At 47.6% G+C, this 22,504-nt stretch overlaps 1 protein-coding gene and 1 non-coding gene across 4 annotated transcripts in view; both read left to right on the top strand.

The window, feature by feature from the left end:
* The window catches only part of LOC138453216 (protein FAM228B-like), a 530,008-nt gene that overhangs the window by 359,047 nt on the left and 148,457 nt on the right, over window positions 1-22,504 (top strand). The window lies entirely within an intron of this gene.
* LOC138460003 (U1 spliceosomal RNA) lies at window positions 17,947-18,108 on the top strand. The gene has a single exon (XR_011262773.1). It is a non-coding gene; the product is annotated as a U1 spliceosomal RNA (small nuclear RNA).

Genomic DNA, 22,504 nt, shown 5'->3' with positions numbered 1-22,504 from the left:
CAAAATCGAGCTCTTGTGATTCGCGCAGCGATGAGTAGCTGAGCGATTAGAGCTGCTCTAGAACCCGTCATCGGGAAGGACCCATCTTCAGGCAAGTCACCCAAGATTAGTATACGCAGGTCCATAGGAAGTAGCTTGCCAGTAACCTCCTTGATCTTGGAACAGATCTCCAACCAGTAGGCCTGGATAACCGAACAGTGCCACCACATGTTAGGGAGAATTCTCTGAAAAGGCTAATTTCCCAAACCTAGTGAGTCCCCCAGCAACTTTGCTGGATTTTTGGGGTTTATTTTTTTCTCCTGCTAAGAGTGAGACTCTTTTACTCCCACTCTTAGACATGATTTGAGGTGTTCTTTGTCTTTCCATGTGTTTTATGGGCTATGGGGTCTTTTACTCCATAGGGTCTCATGTGTTTTTGATGTGGGTTACACAGCATCCTCCGTGCCGTATCCCAGGGGTGTCGTAGCGACCCCCAAACATAGACTCCCTACCCTGGGACTGACTACTGTCTCCCAGGGCATGTAAAGTCACCATTGGCTTTACTAGTCCCAAATTATGAACAGAAACCAGTACAAACCATAATATTGTGGACGTACTGGTCGGGGCAATTCGATTGCCCCGGGGTCTGTTGTTCGAGGGGGCACGTCTCCGTCCCCCCTGATCGAGTTTTGGCGGTGGCAGTGGATACTACTGTTTATATTCAACCGTGAATATATCTCTATGGGATTTTCCCATTGTTCGAGGCTACCATCTTTAATTATTTAATTCTTATAGCCTCGAACATACCGCCGGTTTATTTATTTAATATTAATTCACTGGTTGGTATTTTTTGCCAGAACTCTATTCTAAATGGCGTTTGTGTTCTCTTCTGTGACTCCAACCCAAGTCAAGCCCTTTGTTCCACTTTTTGGCGGGCTTCTCCACAGAAGCCTCCAAAAGTGGTGCCACTCTGTCTGGGTAGCACAGGGATTGTGGGAGGGGGTTTAGGCACCCTGGACTGAGTTGCCTTGGCAACTCAAGTCGCTCTCTTGTGTGATTGGCCCAAGTGGTGAGCCAAACCCTGTTTGATCCTTCTCCACTTACTTCGGAAGAACCTCCCCCAGGTGCTTCTATTACCCTACTCAAAGGTTTCGCATCCGTATTTAGCAAAGTAATTGGTCGATAGGATGCACATTCAATTGGAGTCCTTCCAGGTTTCAAAACCAACGTCGTAATAGACTCTGCCATAGACGCCGAGATCGACCCAGTTTCCCAGATGTCATTAAAGAGTTTTTCTAGATAGGGGGAGAGCTCAGCCCTGAAGGTCTTATAGAATTTATTTGTGAACCCGTCAGGCCCTGGGGCCTTACCCAAAGGAAGGAATCGTATCACCATTTCTATCTCCTCCCTCGTAATTGGCCCCTCTAAAAGCTCATGAGCTCCCTGAGACAGCTGTGGCAAATGCGCATCTCTTATAAACCCGTCCGCCATGCCTATGTCCGTATGATGTGGGGCAGAATGGGCCCTAAAGTAATCCTCTACTACACAAAGTTTATCTCTCTCCAAGGTGACCCTCCTCCCTTCCCCATCCATCAGAGCTTCGATCCTATTGCGATTCGCACACATTTTCAGCTTAGCTGCCAATAGCCGATTGGCTTTGTTACCTTTAGAATAATAGTATTGTTTAGCTTCCATCATGCTATACGCTGCACGGCTCATATGATGGGCTTCGAGGGCCCTCTGAGCTATCCTAACCTCCCGTTTCAGTCTCTGAGTGGGCCTACATCGATGTGCCTCCTCCCTCTTCCAGAGCTCCAGCTCCAGCTGGGAATGTATTTGTTTCCTTACTCTCCCATTTCCCGCTGAGTAAGCAATTATCTGACCCCCGAAGCACAGCTTTTGCTGCATCCCATACCTTAGTATATGGCAATTCATCCGTCTCATTCTCATTAAAATAATGATTAATAGCCTCAGAAATACATGAGCGGAACTGGGGATCCTCCAGGAGGAATTCATTCAGTTTCCAGATGCTTGTTGGGTTTGAGGAGTCCCTAAAGGAGGACAACGTGAGTAGTACCGGGGCATGATCCGACAAGGCTTTGGGCAATATATCTACGTCAATTGTTTGGGCTATAAGCTTGTCAGACGCTAAGAACATATCCAGCCTGGAGAATCCCCTGTGCACCACAGAATAAAATATATATTCTCGCTCTTCTGGATGGCAAAATCTCCATACCTCTATAAGGGAGTGCTCTCGCAGGAGCGTAGTCAATGCCAAGTAATTCTTTTTGTCAGCACTCGTTGGAGGGAGAGGCTTGTCCATCAGAGAATTAACTACCGCATTAAAATTACCCCCAATTATTATTTCACCCTCCGCATGTTCGAACAGGGGTTTGGAGACAGACTCAAAAAATATGTCCTGCTGTGCATTAGGTGCATATAAAGAGACCAGCGTCACCATCCTCCCCTGCAGTCTAGCTACAACCAAGACATATCTGCCCCCCACATCCTTCAGCGTCTTGCAAACCACAAACAATATTCCTCTGCGAACCAGGATGGCCACCCCGTCTCTCTTACTCCCTGAAGAAGCGCAAAATTTCGTGGGATATAATCTATTATTCAACCTGAATTCATCAGCTGGAAGCAAGTGAGTCTCCTGAAGAAACAGGATCAAAGAGTCTAAGGTGGCCATGCGGTGCATCAATGCCCTTCCTTTAATCGGAGAGTTCAACCCCTGCACATTCAGGGAGAGGCAGCAACAATTCGGGTTAGTCATAGCTTTATCATTGTCTCCTCCAAGCAAGCGTCCCTCATCATCACCCATTCAAAATGGCTAAAAGTAGGTGCCTCTTCCCCATCCCCCGCGCCAGTCCCCCATCTCCAGTGGGCCCAAGTGGATCTAGCATATACTGAAACTGGTTGCTCCCGATCACCATCCCCACCATTTATATTTCATCATACTGTCTATTAAACATACTCCAGAGGCCACATGACGCCTCCAACCTAACAGTTCGGACCCAGCAACCACCTTTGAAAACCAGGCTCCTTAAAAGACGTAACAATGCAGTAGAGAAAAGAAAACCGAAAAAGAAAAAAGAAAAAATAAAAGAAATGAATGAAATACATATCACAAAGTGCTTGCCAAACTCACAATGCAACTAATTTGAACAGTAATCCTTCCAGGTCAACAATGACGGGCGTAATCCGTGTGACGGGCACCCAACTTCGAAACTCTCAAATTCATACCCTAATACCCCCCATTATGGTAATCCCATATCTAATGAACATACATAAAAGTCTTGCCAGGCCTTGTTGCATCTCTACATGCTCTGCCGCCCCGGTCCCAGAATCCGAGCCAAACAACCCTCCTATCCGTTTACTTGTGTGGCTATTCTAATTAATCAATTCAAGGACAACTCATAGCCCCATTTCATCAGCCGAGCTGTACCCGGAACAGGGCATATGTAAATCCTTTTTATCTCAACTCATTGTAATGATTGCCCCACGGGAGGCGCCCAACGTCCGCCTCCATTCGCTTCTCATCAGTCACCTTGCTGACATCTGTCACATATTCAGGCGAATACTTGCCGCTGAGAAGAGGACCAGTCTGCCAACCTCCAACCACCTGTACTGCTACAGTCCTGCTAAGCTTCCTACTTAGGCATGTGGATTCTTCATATTAACTTACGCCACCCACTCCTGGGGGGGGTGGTGCTCCTCTGTTCCGCATCCTCCGGTCTCTTGGGTGTTCTAGCTAAAGCCCAACCCGTGGGCCTTCGCCTCTTGTCCTTCGGCGTGGAGCCAACATCTGACTCTCTCTCCACTTCAACACTTGCGCCGCTTGACTTGCCCACAACGCCTCGCAGCCACTCCTCTGCTTCTCCCTCGGAACCGATGATGCAAGAGCGGTTTTTGTATTCGAACAGTAGTCTACACGGTTATCCCCATCTGTAGCAGCTCTTTTTCGCTTGCAGCCAGGTGGTGACTTTGTGGAGGCGCCTGCGATTTGCCAAGGTATATGGTGAGAGGTCCTGGAATAATGATATGGCAGAGCAGCGAAATTCCACCTTTTCTACTTTTCTAGCTGTCGCCATTATTTCCTCTCTTTGCCGGAAGAAATGGACCCTAGTCAGGACATCCGGGAGGAGATTACGCTTTTACTGAACAGAGGAGTACACCGATGATTCATGTCCAAGATCAGCTCGTCAGAGTCTCGTATTTTCAACAAGGTTTTGAACAGATCACGCACATATTCGGTAAGATCCTGGTCCTGAACCTGTCTTGGCACTCCCTGAATCCTAATATTATTCCTCCTTGAGCGGTTTTCCAAGTCTGCATGTTTTGCCGCCATCTCCTCCAGTCTATCTTCCACATTCTGCATTCTCTTGACGAGGTTCTTGTTGTCCCGCTCGTGCTCACATGCCAGGTTCTCCAATTCATCAACCCTGGTCTCCAGGCCAGTCAAATTGGAGCTTATGTCCGTGATAGACTGTGCCAAAGAGGCTTTTGAAGACTGGATCTCTGATGTTATGGCAGTAGTGATGTCCTGCTTAAGTGTCCTCAGCATCCCCTCTAATTCGTGCCTGGATATGGCCGGATCAAGATTCAAGTCAGACCCCTGTGAGGCGTGGATCTCTGCCACAACCGACTCCATCTTCTGCGGGGTAGGCGTTGATGCCGTCTGGAAAGTTGTGATTTTGCTCCCTCTGTTCTTGTTTCCTATTTTGGGCATCGCCGGGGGGAGGTTGCTCAAGTCAGTAGCATGCCCCCGGGAGTGCTCCCGAGAACTATATCTGCAGACCGCAGCACGCGGGAGGCTGTTGCTCCTATGATGCAGTATTCAGAAGTGTTAGATTCCCATCGTTAGCCCCTATTTATACCAGGGTCGTGTGCATCTCTTTGGCTGGCTTGCCAATGTTGCTCCAACAATTCCCAGCTCCCCGGCTAGGGATCGGTGCACTGCTCTCCCATCAGCCATGCCTTCCCTTCGCCACACTGCTCCTCCGTTTCATAGATGTTCTCCAGCTCCGTGAGGTCCGCCCCGAGCCACCCGAAACCTTTTCGCCCAAGCTAATGGATCGCAAGGGGGGGGGCACGCTCCAAATCAGCAGCACCTCGCCACTCCACCAGGCTTCTTCAGGCTGCCCGCCGCAGCGTCCCTTTTCGCTCCGGGGCCCTCCGCTCTCCCACGGCCAGTGCACCAACCTCCACCAGGCTTGCCGTCTCAACCTCCGCTCCTCCTCCCACGGCTCCTTCGTATCGCCTTTCCGCCGTCCAGGAGACCTGTCTGCGCTAGCGCTGCATGCCCAGGGCCCGCAGACCGCTGAGGGGGTGCAATGCCCCAGTCTCCGCCTCTCCTCCGGTACGCCGGGCAGCTCGCTTCCTCTCTCCACGGCACCCTTCGATCCTTTGCCTCCACCTCAGATGACGCCGTCGGACCGCAGGGCGCAGCTCCTTAAATGGCAGTTGCCTGTGTCTGCAAACCCCGACTCGCATCAACGCTCATCTCCCGCAGCCTTTTCACCACTTCCACCCTCTGCGCACTCACTCAGACCGCACAGCCGAGTCCATATCCAGCAGCTCCCGCGCGTCCGCCATCTTGCGCGCCTTCGGCTTCCCCTCTCGCAGCTCAGAACTTCAGGAAAAACAGCTTGCAGATAGTTAAAAACTCCACATTAACTATCCACTGCATTGCAAGGCACTCTCAGCAGCGTCCATATAGCAATTTAGGAGGATTAAGGGCATCTAGTAGCCTTTAAGTTGGGGCCCGTCCCGGAGTTTACAGCAGGCACATCCACATGGCGCCCTGCCTGGCCACGCCCCCCGTAATCTCATTTTTAAGCAATGTTTAGGGTTCATCGCCTTTTTGTCCAGGGCCAAGCCAATCAGCTGGTAAAAACTGACCAGTGGCTACATATGTACTTTTTTGCTAATTTATGAAGGGTACCCAAATAAAGATTTTGTTTTCTTGGCCATGATTCAAAATTGAATCGAGGCCAAAATGTTGATCTGTTCATCAGAATCCTGATCCCGCAGATGAGAACTGAAAACAAAATGCTGGTTTCTTAGAGGCTCATAAAAATTCCATATTTAGGTCTACATTTCTGTCAGTCATTAATTAGCTCTGTTGTTATGACACTGAAGGATGCAACACGGCTGCACATTTTTGTTGTGCAACAGCAGGTATCCTGCCACTCCAGTATGCCATGAATTGGCACCTATCCCAGGTTTCGTGAGCAGTATTTTGCCCAGTTAGTTCTTCACAGAGTTAATAAAACAACATTCACAGAATGTGGTTCGAAGGTTCACAGCACTGTGTATTCACATACGTAATGTACTCATTAATGCTCTTCAATGTTACACAATGGTAGTGTCATCCCTCTTGGTTTGAACAAAAAAGCTGAAGTTCACTTTCAGGGCAGTTTCTTCAACTGACATCACCCTAATAGGAAAAACAATGAAAGCATTGCTTTAGCTGGTAGTTTCCTGCTCTGCAAAGACTATTAAAAACAGAATACCCCCCTTGCATGTTCACTAAATGCCCTCAATAACTGCTCCCTAAATTGTGGTCACTTTCATAAGAAGACTTGCATCTCCATTCTCAAATCAAAACATCCAATGATGACCCCAAAGTTCTGATGTCACACTGCTGGTCCATTGCCACCAGATCCTTTGCCTGTGAGATCCTTGAAAAAGAAGCAACCAGACAATTTTAGGGTTATAGTGAATTCAACAGTCTCCTGCATGACCATCAATCAGGGTTCAGACTAGACAGGGGAACAAACATTGCATGAGGGATGAACTCTTGAAGGCCCCTGACAGCATTGTGCCTGTCCTGGTCATTCTTCTATTCCTTTTGGCATCCGTTAGCACTGTTGATTGTTACCTTGATCAGCCACCTACAAATCTCCTTTGGCATCTAGACGCCTCCATTGCAGTTCCCATAATGAGAGAAAAGAGAAAATCTATGTAAATCAGATTAGGTACTTTTCTTTACATTCCCACCTACTTAATCTGTGATGACCTACAATGATATATATGTATATATATATTTCTGAGGCTTGTGGAATCTGCTTAGATCACATGCTGTGCATAGGCCAACATCTAGTGGAAGCTGCGGCGTATTACAGTTTGTTTTTCGAAATTCGAAAATGGGCGTCAATACAGGGCGTGCCAGTAATACTATCCCTAGTGTGACGTCCACTGTACCCAAGATCCCTCACGCGTCTAGGATCCTCAGATTGTTTTTTTCCGCCCTACTGGTCGGAAGCATCTTGCGGAGTCCCCTGGCCTTAGCCATACTTTTGCAAAAATTATAAAATAATAATCTATTGACATCCTTCCCCACCCTAACGTCGAACTTCGACACTCGACGCCGGCTGGAGAAGAAATCGACCGTCGGCTGCTGCACGACGGATTTGGGCCTCGGAAGGCCGCTGGCCTCGGCCCGGGCCTGGTAGGCCTCTGACCTCAGCCCTGCAAGTAGGGAGAGTGGGGGGTGGTACATACTCTACACTCTTGGTATATAGGTACACCTTATATATTTCCTACACTTAACAGCCCGCTGCCTCAAGGTGCATATGGAGGGTACCCCTTTTCAATTCTGCCCCAAGTGCAACCGCAAATACCCTTGGGTCGACAGGCACGCCATGTGCAATCTCTGCTTGCCGAGGGACTACTCCGAAGCGAACTGCAGAGCGTGCAGTAGGTTTAAACCTAAGACACTTAAGGACCGTTCGACGAAGCGTTGGGCCCACCACGCCAGGCAGGCGGCCATGGCAGCGGAGGGTGCCTTCAGCGATGGCAGCGACGCGTACTTTCGGACGGCGAGGGCATTACGGCGTCGAAAGACAGCCGAGCGCAGGTCCCCGACCTCGGAAGGTCGTCCGGCAGGGCAGCTATGGGGAAGACCCCCGGCGACGCAAGCACTTCAGACTACACACACTAAACACACTAAGTCCAACCGAGACTCGACGACGTCGAGTTCTCGGAAAGAGGCACAGACAGAACGGTCCGATTCGGTGTCCTCTGGGCGCTCTCGATCAAGATCGCCGCATGACGCCAGGCAATCATCCACTCTTGCCAAGAGTGCCTCGCTCCCTAGGCTAACAGAAGTTCGATCGTCAGAAGACGAAGACGACTTCCACCCCCTGGCCGCGCTCCAGGAGGCGGAGCCCGCAATTAAAGCCAGTGAGGCCCCACGCTCGAAGGACAGGGACACCTCTCCCGATCCTCGACGCCAGGCGTCGAAAAACTCCGGAGCCATTAAGGGACAGGGAAAACATTTTTCTACGCACGGGGAGGGGGGAAAACAGCAGAAGAAACTACCTGTACATTCTTCCACACCTGTGAGACACTCCAGACCCCCTAAACAGACAGACAAGTCCAGGTCTGCTGATAGGTCCACAACCAGCAAAGCTACTCAGGATAAATCCCATAGACTTGCTGAGAGAGTCATTCCCAGTTCCAAAAAATGGTCCAGTGAAGACATAGATAGGGTCATGTCAAGAATGTCTTTGTTGGCTGATTTGTATGATAAAAATCCAGAACATTTCCTCTCGTATGATCCGCAAGGGGCCACACCCTCAGGCTCTACTGATCCTATCCCCCCGAGTAAGAAGGCCTGGTTTGAAACCCCGATGAGGTCTGAACCCTTCGAGGTACAACCTTACGCAACTCCATACTCTCGGTATCAAGGAGAGGCTTCCTTTTGATATGATAGAAGAGCAAACCGGGACGGGCTACTATGGGGATGATGAGGACTAGGAAGAAGAAGAGGATGACCCGGAAACATACAGAGTAGATTCCCCGGTAGAGAACGAAGCCCCGGTTACCGACTCCCCGGTCGATATCCAGCCCCTCCTAAATGAGGTTCTCGCTCGCGCAGCAGAACATTTCCACATTGACACCCACGGTGTACAGGAGGAAAGGGACTTCGCTGAAGAGTTAGTGGGAGAAAGGAGGCCAGTTGCCCAGACCATCCCTATCCTTAAATCCATTCAGCGGAGAATAGATCCGTCCCTGGTGAACCCAAACCTCACCAGAGCAGTCAATCCCAGGGTTGAAAAACTTTTCAGGGCAGCTCAGTCTGACCCTCTCTATATAAGAGGACATCTGAAGCCAGACTCCCTAGTTGTTACCAACACTCGTAAAAGGGCTGGAACACCCGTGTCTTCGTCAGAAGCTCCTCCCGACAAGGAGAGCAAAAAACTATACGGTTTTGCCAGCAAGGTAGCCTCAACGTCCGCCTATCAAGCAAGGATTGCTAACTCCACCACCCTGTTGGCCAGCTACAACTGCCATCAGTGGGAAGAAGTCGCGGCTCTCATAGCCTCTGCTCCTGAACCATTAAAGGGCCAATTAGCTCGGATTTCCGCAGAGGGTAGAGCCGTGTCTGGTTGCATTTTGAAAGCAACCTTTGACGCCGCGGACAACGCAGGCAGATTGATAGCAGAAGGTACTGTTATCAAGAGACATGCGTGGTTACGGCAGTCTGGTTTTAAGTCAGAAACTCAGGCATCATTGTTAGACAAACCGGTGGAAGCCGATCTGTTGTTTGGGAAGGCGGTCGAAGACGCACTGAAAAATGCCAAGGACGAATACGAGACACTCAAATCCCTTGGCCAATTAACCAATAAACCCCCTAACCAGAGAGGGAATAGTAATTTTCGTCGCCCACGCGGCCAAAATTCCTAGAGAGGATCTAACTATTCCCAGGGGCAGGGTACACAGTGGAACAACAACCAACAGTCTACCCAGGGTTACGGCAGAGATAAGAGGTCGTGGTAAAGGCAGAGGCAGCCCCAGCAAGGGAGGCGGCACGCCTCCACCAAAGCAGTGACGCTCAGTTCAGGGTCCCTTCTCACGCAACCCCAGTAGGGGGACGCATTTCAAACTTCACCCAGGCTTGGGAAGGGATCACATCAGACAGATGGGTGCTGTCAACAGTATCCACAGGGTACTGTATAGAACTACAGCAGCGTCCCCGGAACCATCTTCCACGACAAAGAGTACACTCCTTAGAACATCAGAAGATTCTCCTCAAGGAGATCGCCATTCTTCTACAAAAGGACGCGATAGAACTCGTCCCGGGACACCAGGTAAACAAGGGTATTTATTCAACTTACTTCCTTGTGCCAAAGAAAGACTTGACAATGCGCCCAGTATTGGACTTGCGGCCTGCCAACAAACATGTCAAGCCCCAAAAATTTCGTATGACCATGCTACAAGAGGTAATCCCCCTCCTAAAAAAGGGGGATTACATGGCAACCTTGGATATGAAAGATGCTTATTTTCATATTTCCATGTTCCCAGCGCACAGAAAGTACTTGCGCTTCAAGGTGGACAGTCGCCACTACCAATTCAAGGTACTGCCCTTCGGGATAGCTTCAGCACCAAGGAAATTCACCAAGGTCCTGGCGGTGGCGGCTGCACACCTACGCAGGGAGGCAATCCCAGTGTACCCTTATCTGGACGACTGGCTCATAACGGGGGAAACCCCAGGAATTTGCAGGACAAACATTCAAAGGACTATCGACCTCCTCCACGAATTAGGCTTCTCAATCAACGTGAAGAAGTCAAGCCTGGTGCCAAGCACCTCAAAACAATTCCTAGGAGCAATCCTGGATACCCAGGAGGGGTTGACCTTTCCTTCAGAAGAAAGAATTCGGAATATACTACTGCAAATTCCGCATTATCAGTCCGGTCAACAAATAACGGTACGCAAAGCAATGCGTTTACTGGGCATGATGGCGTCATGCATTTACCTGGTCCCCCACGCGTGCCTGCGCATGCACCCCATGCAGGAATGGTTGGCGAAACAGTGGTCTCAGGCAAGTAGTCAGTGGGACGATCTAGTGGTCGTTTCGCCAACACTGGTACAAAGCCTCCACTGGTGGACAAGAGAGAATCTCGCAAAGGGGAAACCCTTTTACGATCCCGAAGTACAGGCAGTAGTCACTACAGATGCATGTCTGATGGGGTGGGGAGCTCACCATCTCCACCACACAGCTCAGGGTCTCTGGTCTTACTCAGTGGCCAAGAACCACATCAACCTGCTAGAGCTTCTGGCAGTATTCAGAGCGCTTCAGGCGTTTGAGCCCCAGCTACTAAACCTGTCAGTGCAAATCCGGACGGACAGCACTACAGCCATGTTCTACCTGAACAAGCAAGGAGGGACTCGCTCGCCAAATCTGTCCAAGCTTGCCCAGAAAATCTGGATAGGGGCACTCAGACGGAACATCTTCCTGTCATCGCAACATGTTCCAGGGGAGCTCAATTCCCTAGCGGATGCTCTGAGCAGAGACTCCCTCCCAGAGGAACACGAATGGGTTCTTCACAGAGAGGTCGTAGAAGATCTCTTCTCTCAGTGGGGTTTCCCCACTATAGACTTATTCGCCACAAGCGAAAACAGACAATGCCCAGGATTTGCATCCAGGTTCCCCCAACCAGACTCCCAGGGGAACACCCTGTGGATGAACTGGTCAGGGATGTTTGCGTACGCTTTTCCACCAACTCCTCTCATCAGGAAAGTGGTGAACAAGATGAACAAGGAATCTATGACGCTCGTCCTACTTGCTCCCATGTGGGCAAGACAACTGTGGTTCCCACACCTACGCAGGATGGCGGTGTGCGAGCCCATCAAACTTCCAGCCTGGTACAACCTACTGTCCCAGCACCAAGGTCAAACAGTGCACCAGCAACCCAACTCAATGAACCTGGCAGCATGGCTCCTGAGGTCATAGAGTTTGGACATCTCAATTTGCCACAGAGGTGTATGGACATCCTAAAGGAATCTAGGAAACCAAACACAAGGCACTGTTACTTTGACAAGTGGAAGAGGTTCGTTATCTGGTGCCAGAGTAGACAAATCAACCCGGTTGATTGCACTCCTTCCACTATTGTTACATACATGCTCCACCTGCTAGATGCAGGATTGGTTTTTAACTCACTGAAAGTACACCTGGCAGCCCTCTCGGCTTACACCACTTCCCATAGCAAGGTGTTGTGGTGGAAAGTACCAGTAGTTAAAGCCTTCATGGAAGGAGTAAAGAGACTTCACCCGCCTATTTCAAACCCACCACCAGGGTGGGACCTTAATGTGGTGCTAGCCAAGCTCATGGGCCCCCCTTTCAAACCCATGCATAAAAGCAGTCTCAAACACCTGACTTATAAAACGGCCTTCTTAGTAGCTATTACTTCTATAAGAAGGGTCAGTGAAATTCAGGCTCTGTCAGTGCAGGATCCCTTCTTTACTATCCATAAAGACAAACTGGTTTTACTCACACACCCTAGGTTCTCACCTAAATTTATATCAAAATTCCATGTAAACCAGTCCATCGAGCTTCCGGCTTTCTTCCAGAACCCGCAAAGCTCGGCTGAGGCGAAACTACACACCCTAGTTGTGCGTAGGGTGGTCCTCTACTATGTAAATAAAACAAGACCGCTAAGGAAAACAGATCAACTGTTTGTCTCCGTAGCTACAGGCAGAGAGGGGGATCGTGTCTCTAAAGGTGCCATCTCGAAGTGGATTATTAACTGTATCCAGCTGTGTTACTCACTCTCTGAAAAGACTCTGCCTTTTACGCCAAGGGCCCACTCTACTAGAGGCATTGGGGCCACTCTGGCTTTCATTGCAAATGTTCCCCTTGACACCATATGCAAAGCAGCTACTTGGAGCTCTATTCACACTTTTACTCAGCATTACTGCATTGACACCCATTTCAAGGCAGATACACAAGTGGGACAAGCGGTTCTAAGACACTTATTTGCTCATGACCCTTCTCACATGCCACCTCCTTCTTCTGGTACTGCTCGCTAATCTATGCACAGCATGTGATCTAAGCAGATTCCACAAGCCTCAGAAGGGATACATTACTCACCGTAATTTTATTTCTGATGCTTGTATCTGCTTAGATTCACATGCGACCCACCCTTCCTCCCCTCCGAGAGAAGGCGCATGATTGCTTGTAGTCTTACCTTTCTGTCTATCTGCTTGGATTATCTGTACTCACGCTATCTCATGTCAGAAAAAATACAATCTGAGGATCCTAGACGCGTGAGGGATCTTGGGTACAGTGGACGTCACACTAGGGATAGTATTACTGGCACGCCCTGTGTCGACGCCAATTTTCGAATTTCGAAAAACAAACTTTAATACTCCGGAGCTTCCACTAGATGTCGGCCTATGCACAGCAGGTGAATCTAAGCAGATACAAGCATCAGAAATACGATTACGGTGAGTAATGTATCCCATAGATTTTATTTAAATGTTTTTTTATTTAGTGTTTGGCTCTAAAAAAGAGGCCTGTTGCCAATGCAAACAATTGTCACAATTTTTCCAAAACACACAGATTAAACACCAAACGATGTCCAACATGACGATAATCCCAATAGTGAATAGCACTAAATAGCGCTATCAATTTGGATAAAAACATCCATTAAAAAACTAACCAGTGCCAATTTCAATGAAATCCTGTGACCCTGAATCAGTCAAGACCTGGTCTACTGATAATGTTGTTTGCTCGTTGATGAACCTGCCCAGTATATTAGACCTCGTTACAGTCGGGCCCTGGCAGAAGAGGACTAAGTGATACAATGATTCCTCCGAGTTCTTGTCTTTACACAGGCGACATGTCAAGTCAGTTTCCCCCCTCCCCCTTCTCACTTTCAGAATTTCTCTTTTGGCGAGTATATTCAATCGGAAATGCATAAACTGGGCGCGGTAGTACCTATCTTTTCCCCTGGCTCCTTTACACAATTGCACTGCTTACACACAGGGGCGTAGGAGACGCATACAATCTGGGGGGGTGGGCAGGGGACACCTTAGGGACTTTTCTACAGACACAAACTAACCACAAATATTAAGTTGCGGTGGTCTGTACGCCTGTATGTTAATCAACTTTACTAGCTTAATATGCCGTGTAATCTGTCCGCTTTCCTGTGTGGTGTTCAACAGCTGCAAGTAATCGAGAATCAGCTCTGGTTTTGCTTTCTTCAGGCACATGAGTTTCACTGTTTCACTTCAAAGTTCCTTTTTGAACTAAAGACATATGAAGCACAATGTTATGATGCACACAGCATATTTATTTATGATGTTTTGTTACATGCACATTGCAGTTACTCGCTTTCCATCACCTGACACTTGCCTAGCACTTCAATAGGCACAACAGATCAAGTGCCAGGCTCTTGTTAACATCTCTGGCTCTAGAAACAAAGGGCCTGAAGCATTTTACAATGGAGGAATCCCATTAAAAAATACTTTGTAAATCAGGCCCAAAGAGTGCTGAACAATATAGAATGGTAGGTAAAACACAATAGCTTATTTGAGAATCCCATGACCGTAAAGAGTAGGACTCCTGACATTGGCACATTTAACATCATGATACTGACTGCACTGCAACCTGGTCAATTTGCACAATGCTTGGAATATAGCAACCGCTGGGGACATTAACAAATGGGCTCCTCCAAGTTACAGTTACCGAAAAGAAAGGAACCTGTGTGTGACTATGTAATATGCGGCCAAAAAGAATGTTTTTTTCTATTTGATTTCCCACTACGTCCTCTGCATGTATACTGCAAAAGAACCAAACATTACCCTGATGGGCTCCTACGCTAGAATGTTATCTCACTGCGACCCCTTAAACAACTCTGTGAATGGAAATGGATTAAAATGCCTGAGAAAAGAGCATTCGACCTATGTTTGCTGGAATTTCCACGTCTCTTGCCAAATTAGTCTCAGTTAGAACGCCTCAGTGAGGTGCTATTTTTAATTGAGTTAGGCTCTGCAGCTTAAATACTTACCAGGGTTTTAAAATTATAATTCCAGAAAGAGAAAGAAGGAACACTGTGAGATGATTTACTGGTCACCTTATGCGCCAAACCGAGCCTGCACCTTTTAGGCGTGGAGTGATGTGTACACAATCTGGCAACGATTGCCAGATAATTCATTTTAAAACATGTATATTCATGTAGTGACTCATGTCAGCGATGCACAATGGAATGATCACACACTAAAAAACATTTCGAATGGATTGTGTCTTCCCACGTATTCCTCAACTTAAATATTCTTACCTTCAGCTTTGCTGCTTCCGAAAAAATTTTCTCTCTCCAACAGAGGGCGCTCCACTTGAGGCTGAGCCATCGATGTCCCTCGACGGCATCCGTCGAGTGCCGACGTCATCCGCTGTATAAATGCCTCGAGCGCGCCTGTTGGCCTCATTTCCATTTTTCCGTTAGCTTCGCTTCGGATCGATATAAACGGCGCTTCAGTTCGTACAATATGTCGTCTTCATCTAACCCTTCCACACCGAAGACTGGATTTAAGAAATAGCAGCAATGTGGGAGAAAGATGTCACCGACTGATCCCCATCGGAATTGACTCTGGTGCCTTGGTTCCGACCACCATATAGATGACTGCAGTTCTTGTCAGTCGATGACCCATAAGGCCTTAAAAGAACGAAGAGGTAAACTGGCGGTGGGGGAGGAATCCTCAAAGTTTTCTTTGAGGGGAGAAAAGACTTGCCTGAGTCTTCAGGAAAATGTCATAAAAATCTAGGTCGAGGAGTAGATCGAGGAAGTCCTCTTCATCCTCTAAAGAGGCTAAGAAAAGACAACACCGGTCTCCCTTCTCCTCTTCCTCGACGTCGTCTGAGGAAGTCATAACATGTCCGTCGAGACATGACTCCCCTAGAAAATGGGAAGCTTTCCGAGCATCTATGTTGAACATTTTTTCCGAACGCGGCCCAGACCCCCTCAAAAAAGTCTGATGAAGACCATGCCCTGCTCACAAAAAAAGTGACAGGGGAAGATCTAAGACGAGGAAATCCAACAAAAAATTGTCAAGGGTGTCATCCAGGGACTCTTCCCAGACACCTCATAGAAAAAACCCATAAATCGGAGGTAGGTCTCAAGAAAATGGCGTCAGACTCTCATACGTCATCAAAGTCTTCATCTAAAACAAGGTTGTCCAACATACGGCTCGCAGGTCACAATGCGGCCCGCCAAGCCATTTTATGCGGCCCGCGAGGCCGTATTTTGGACAACGCTTGAGTGTAAAAAAAAAAAACTTTTTTTTTTTTTTTAAATGTGCCTGTGCGCAAAACTACTCACTCTACTAGACTGCTATCAGCATCATCAGTCACAATATTTTTGGGGGAGACTTGGAAACATTGGCGGCACAAAAGGAGCCGCTCTGTGCTGGATCACCATCCTTTCACCAGTAAACCTGATTCAATTACCATGGCCCCCTTAGAAACCCAGCCATGCTGTGATTGACCTGTGGACACATAAATAATCGTATCAATAAACTTTCTCTGCATTTTTTATGGCGAATGCCAATTTCCCCACATTCATTTGGGTCAATTTTATTGCTTTTTTTTACCACAAAAACCGGTGGCAGAACCCCTGCACTCTCACTTTCTATATACCTTACCCAAAATTACCATCTATATTTTTTTGGTAAAAAAGCGTAAAAAAATGCGGCAAAGAAATGTTTTGTCGAAAAATTGCCATTCAGCAAAAGTGGGCAATAGCAAATAATCTACACACTCAAGAACAACCTTTCAAAAATGCTCTCCAGAAATGTATAGAAAGGAAACAAAATCCAAATCCAAATCAATGGGAACCAAAGTTTTCGTTTGTTAGTGGATTGAGTTTGTTCACAAAATGGATCAGAGTACACTTCGAATAGTTGCTGCAGCTCTGGAGAAAATACAAGTGGAAGCTGAGAAACGTAACCTTTGCAGTGCTTTTTTCCCTCGTCTCGAAACAAAGTAGAACAGCAGGAGCTCAGTTACGTTTACCTCTAAGCACAGTGCGGATTGATGAAAATGTACATGCATTATACCAAGTACATTGGACATTATAGTTGTGGCTAGTGGGGTATCAAAGCATGGCGAAAACCACATGTACAGCACAATATGTTACCCTAGTAGTGCCCCAATAACACACTGCGACCTGTAAATGGGCCTCAGTGGACCACCTGCCAAGGTTTCTGGAAGTTGCTTATGATCTTGATCTGTGATCTATGATATGATCTGATATAATAGGTTATTTATAGCATGCTTAAAACCCATGCATCAGTGATCCCAATCATAAAAGTGAAACAGGCAAGCTCAACAGGTATAACTTATTTTCACTCTTTTGGTAGCGCAGTCTGAGGGCAGCCTATACCCTTCAGGAGAGGTGTGAGCTGATACAGTTGCAACACAAAAAACAATAGTACTATGTTCCCAAAATACCTTAGCTCTTGTCTTTCCGATCTCAGCAGAGCCAGGCTTTTCAGAATCAGATCAGAAGAATGGGTGCCTTTGCGGTGGGCTGGGGTCAAGTCGGAGAGCAGCAGCGATGGGCCCCAATGATGCAGTTCTGTTTGGCATTGGTGCTGATTTGCGGGTAGAAAACGCTGGGAACAGTAGGCTGTGCCAAGTGGATGGCACTGGAAGACTCAGTGACCTCTGGGCCTTGACAAGGGAATACTTGCCTTTGGCGCTGTGCAGGCTCGGCTGACACAACACTACATATGGTTACGGCAAAGATGTCAAAGCTTCAGCATTGTCATTGAGCAGAACTCTGAGATTCAGGGGTGGTGGAGCGTCGAGGTCCAGGATGATTATGATGGTGTCAATGGGGCCAGCGCTGAGCAGCTACGCTCAGGAGGGCCATGGGCCCGTGTGGGGCTGACAGGCCAGTGGGCAGACTGCAAAAGGCCTGCTCGAGCCATCCTGTTATTTATACAAATCTCGGGCCGAGCAGCGCCTGATGGGAGAAAGGAATTAAGCTACAATCTGCTCTTCTGCTGGGCTCTGCCTGCTGGAGCTCCTCCCTACATGCGGGACAGGCAGCTCTGCAGACGCTCAGAGCTTCCGGAGATTGGGGGTTTGGGCCTGGGTCAGGGCCTGCCTTCTCACCCTCGCTTAGCGGGGCTTCCCAGAACTGACCCAACCCCTGCCTTCTTGCATGCAACTCATACTTAGCTGGCAGGGGAGAATGTGATCTCAAGGGCAGATCTCCCAGGTTGAGGCTTACCCATTGCACATCGGATTTGCTGACCCCTGATATGTTCCCAAATGCGGGATACACGACTGCATTATTTCTGGTAGTGGGGGACTGCGTTCGTGCTCTCCCCCCGATTTATTGGTGAAAGAAAAGGTAAAGTGTGCACTAGGCCTGCTAGGTTGCATACTTTTAGATTGTGCTCACATTGCGTTTCTTCAATTAGGTTCACCTTTGGGTGATCGCTTTTCCACATTTTATCTGTTGAATTGAATTATGCTTCTTTCATCACCACAGAAGTAATGTGTATTACAGAGATAAGCTGCCATATGTATTGGGCACACTGCACATGCTCAGGCAGCATCAATCATGCTTTGTACAGGACAATACTGGCCTAAATTGGGAACAGCCAGCATAGACATGTTGCTACAGATGCATATTTTGGGTACAACCAGCATGACAATATGTTACCCCCCCAAACCCTCCCTAGAACCTTGTAGCTCCCTCGCTACGCTCGGTCGCCCCCTTGCCTGCTGGACCTAGAGACCCAAGCTACTCCTCACTGATGACGCCCAACAAGGCTGAAACATGTCTGGGATGCTTGTGGTCTCGTGCAAAAGGGATGTGACCTAGCAGTTCGGGCTGGACTACCCCTTTGGGGGTGGGACCAAGCCTGATTTGCATATGGTTTTTCCCCTTTTGTAATGGCTTGGCAGGCGAAGAACGATGGTCTGGAGGGTTGCCCAGAGCAATGCCAGAGGTCAAGATTTATTCTAAACCTTCCAGCCATCAACTCTTTTGTTTTGCAATAGGTCATGTACCTGTAGCAGAGAGGAACAAGGGTTGGTATTCCCCATATTTCCTCATACCAAAAAAGGACGGAGGACTGAGACCTATCTTGGACTTGAGAAACTTGAACAAGTTCCTCAGGAAGGACAAGTTCAAAATGATCACACTTTCTCAGATCCTTCAGGATTGGTTGGTATAATTGGACCTTCAGGATGCTTAGTTTCATGTGCCAATCCATCTCAAGCACAGGAAGTACCTGAGGTTTGCGATTGGCAATTCTCACTATCAGTTTCGAGTTCTGCCATTTGGGTTGACCTGCGCCCCAAGAGTTTTCACCAAGTTGATGGCGGTGGTGGCAGCGAGTCTCAGTAGAGGGGGCATTCACGTCTATCCCTATCTGGACGATTGGATGATCAGGGCACGTTCTCCAGAACATGCCCCGGAACATCTGTCCAAGACTTGCAACTTGCTTAACAAACTGGGGTTTTCTCTGAATTTTAAAAAGTCATACATGATACCATCACAGAAACTCCAATTTATCGGAGCAGTCCTGGATACTTGCTTGGGCAAAAGCCTCGCCTCCCGAAGAGAGAGCTCACCACATTCTGCAGATGGTAATAAAATTCCAGAATGCCCAGTATCTGCCGGCCTTCGATTTTCTCAGGTTGCTCGGTCTCATGGCATCCTGCATTTTTCTGGTGCCAGAAACCAGATTGAGGATGAGATCCCTTCAATGGGCCCTCAGAACTCAATGGTCCCAATTTTCGGGGGAAATGTCAGATCTATTGCAAGTTCCAACCAGAGTAGCACAGGATCTGCAGGGAACATATCCTCAGGGGAGAATCTTTTTGGCAACCATGGCCGGAGATAACAGTAGTAACGGACGCCTCGCTCACAGGGTGGGGAGCTCATACCAACGAGTTGACAGTACGCGGTCGTTGGTCTCCATCGGAGTCCAAACTACACATCAACCTTTTGGAGCTGAGGGCAGTCAGACTAGCGCTGAAGGCCTTCTTGCCCTCTGTACGGGGAAAAAATGTACTGATAATGATGGACAACACAGTGGCCATGTACTACCTCAACAAGAGAGGAGGAGTAGGGTCACTGCTACTGTGCAGAGAAGCAATGCAGCTCTGGTTCTGGGCAATACAAGAAGGGATCTCTCTGTCGGCAGTTCACCTTGCCGGAGAGCAAAACACAGCGGTGGACGTTCTGAGCAGGCAGAGCACATTCTCCCACGAGTGGGAACTAGCTCAGGAAGTCCTTCAAGAGATCTTTGCCCTTTGGGGAACCCCTCAAGTGGATCTGTTTGCGACCAGTGTCAACAGAAAGTGCGAACTGTACTGCTCAAGGGAATTTCCCACGAGAGGAGCTCTAGGAAACGCATTTGTGGTGCAATGGGAGTTTCCACTTCTGTATGAGTTTCCTCCAGTCCCTGTGATCCCTTGGTTAATCGGGAGGTTGGGAAAGTTCAGGAAAACCATGATTCTAATTGCCCCGGATTGGGCCAGGAGAACCTGGTACCCGGACCTTCTGGACATGTCCATCTGCTCTCCAATACGTCTTCCAAAAAGAGAGGATCTTCTCTCACAAGAGGAAGGTCACGTTCTCCATCCAGAGGTCAACATACTAAACCTTAATGCATTGCTTCTGAGAGGTTGAGATACCAAGATTGGTACCTTCCGGGTGACGTCATGGAGATCTTGCTTTCAGCCAAATGGCCAGCAGCTAAATCTCTGTACCGATGTCGGAACAAGTTCAGTAACTGGTGCAGAGAACGGAATGTGGACCCGTTTCAATGTAATATTCCCACAATATTGTCTTTTCTATTACATTTGGCTAATTTGAGGCTCCAGGTTAGCACGATAAAACGATATTTAGCCGAGCTATCCATTTTTAAGCGCTCCTCAGAGTAAGAGTCTTATTTTAAGATACCTTTTAATAACTCAATTTTTAAAAGATCTAAATAATGTGTTTCCTCCAATACCTTTTCAAGTTCCTGTGTGGGATTTAAACTTGATACTAAAGTTCCTCACATGCATTCCATTTGAGCCTTTACATTCTTGTCCATTAAGGCTCCTTACTCTAAAAGCAATACTTCGCAATGACATCCGCCCACAGGGTAAGTGAGTTGCAGGCACTTTCTAGTGGTCCTCCTCACACCATCTTTTATAAAGATAAAGTAGTCCTTAGAGTAAAACCCTCTTTCTTGCCAAAAATTGTCTCAGATTTTCACCTGTCACAAAAAATAATACTGCCTACTTTCAACCCTCCTCCTCACTCAAGTAAGGAAGAGGAACAGCTGCATAGATTAGATCCTAGAAGAGCTCTTAGCTTCTATATCTCAAGATTGGCAAAACTACGTCAGTGTGATCAGCTTTTTGTGGGATACACTGGCCGTAAATTGGGACTAGCTGTAACTAAGCAAACATTATCTAGATGGATCATTTTGGCGATAACTGAATGTTATAGATCGGCTGGGAAAGATCCTCCAGATGGGCTGAGGGCTCATTCAACCAGGGGCATGGCAACTTCAACAGCACTTCAAAGGGGTGTGCCTGTGCAAGATATTTGCGCAGCAGCCACATGGTCATCCATGCACACTTTTATAAAACATTATGCTCTAGATTCGACTTCTTCTCAAGGAGGTCTATTCGCTAAATCAGTACTTCATTCTGTACATGACTAAACATTTCTGTGCTCCCACCACCAATACAAAACTGCTTTGGGAGTCTATCCAAGATGAGGAATACGTGGCAGGAACATCCAATCGAAAGAACTTTACAGTTGGTAAGTAACTTGTTCTTCTATTGAACTGCATTTTATAATTCCTACATTTTCAGGTAACAAAGGAGGAACATGCGAAGGTAGAATGTGAATTTAGTTTTTTTTGTACAAAAACGCAGATGACGTTGACATTTACTTGGGCAGTGCTGCAGCCTGCAGAATCCGAAGAGTGGGGTTCTGAATATAAACGCACGCCCCCAGAAAACTATTCAGTAACAGTGGCCTAGCGCTTAAACAGCAGTTTATAATCACAAGCGCTAGAATTAATGCACCCGCATGTCAGACAATATATAAAAATGTATACAGAAAGCACATTCATCTTGCAACTATTTGAGTGCTCTGATGCACCCCATTGTGACAAGTGGCAAAGGGGTGAAGAAAATGCTGGAGATGCCAAAGGGAGATTCCTCTTGGAACAGTCGCTTTTTGGGGATGGGGTGGTTTCTCAACTAAGAAACATTGCAGAGGCAATCACTAGAAAGTTTGGCTGATAAAATGAACCCACCGGTGTCCCCAACACTCAACCGCTTCAGTCCTGGACTTAAGTTTTACAAAGGAATTGGATTAGCTGCTAACATTTATATGCATATACACACAAGTCGTAATGACTCCCTCCTAGAGATGGTTTGTTCTGTATGGTGCAATCGCCAAGCATGCAGTGCCGGAAGGATCCTGCTCGCAGCAAGGGCAGTCTCAGCACGATTTGAAGTCCCTTCCAGGGGTGCAGTCGACTACAGACTGCATGCTATAATGAGGATGGACTGGAAGCTGGAAAAACCTCACTGTAGAACTTCCTTGAGGAAATACATGGCAAATGTAATCCCAAAAACCCACGTTAGGCATTAAGAAGTTAGCAGCAAGAAGAAATAATCTAGTCTGTCTTTAGCTTTTAAAAGTTCTTATAGGCATGCACACACCAATGCTCCATCTGCTTAGTCTCTGTGGTCAATTTGGG

This window comes from Ambystoma mexicanum, chromosome 4p, assembly GCF_040938575.1.
Source record: "Ambystoma mexicanum isolate Mex_15411 chromosome 4p, UKY_AmexF1_1, whole genome shotgun sequence".
Lineage (NCBI taxonomy): Eukaryota > Metazoa > Chordata > Amphibia > Caudata > Ambystomatidae > Ambystoma > Ambystoma mexicanum.
This window is presented reverse-complemented; position numbering and strand designations above follow the sequence as displayed.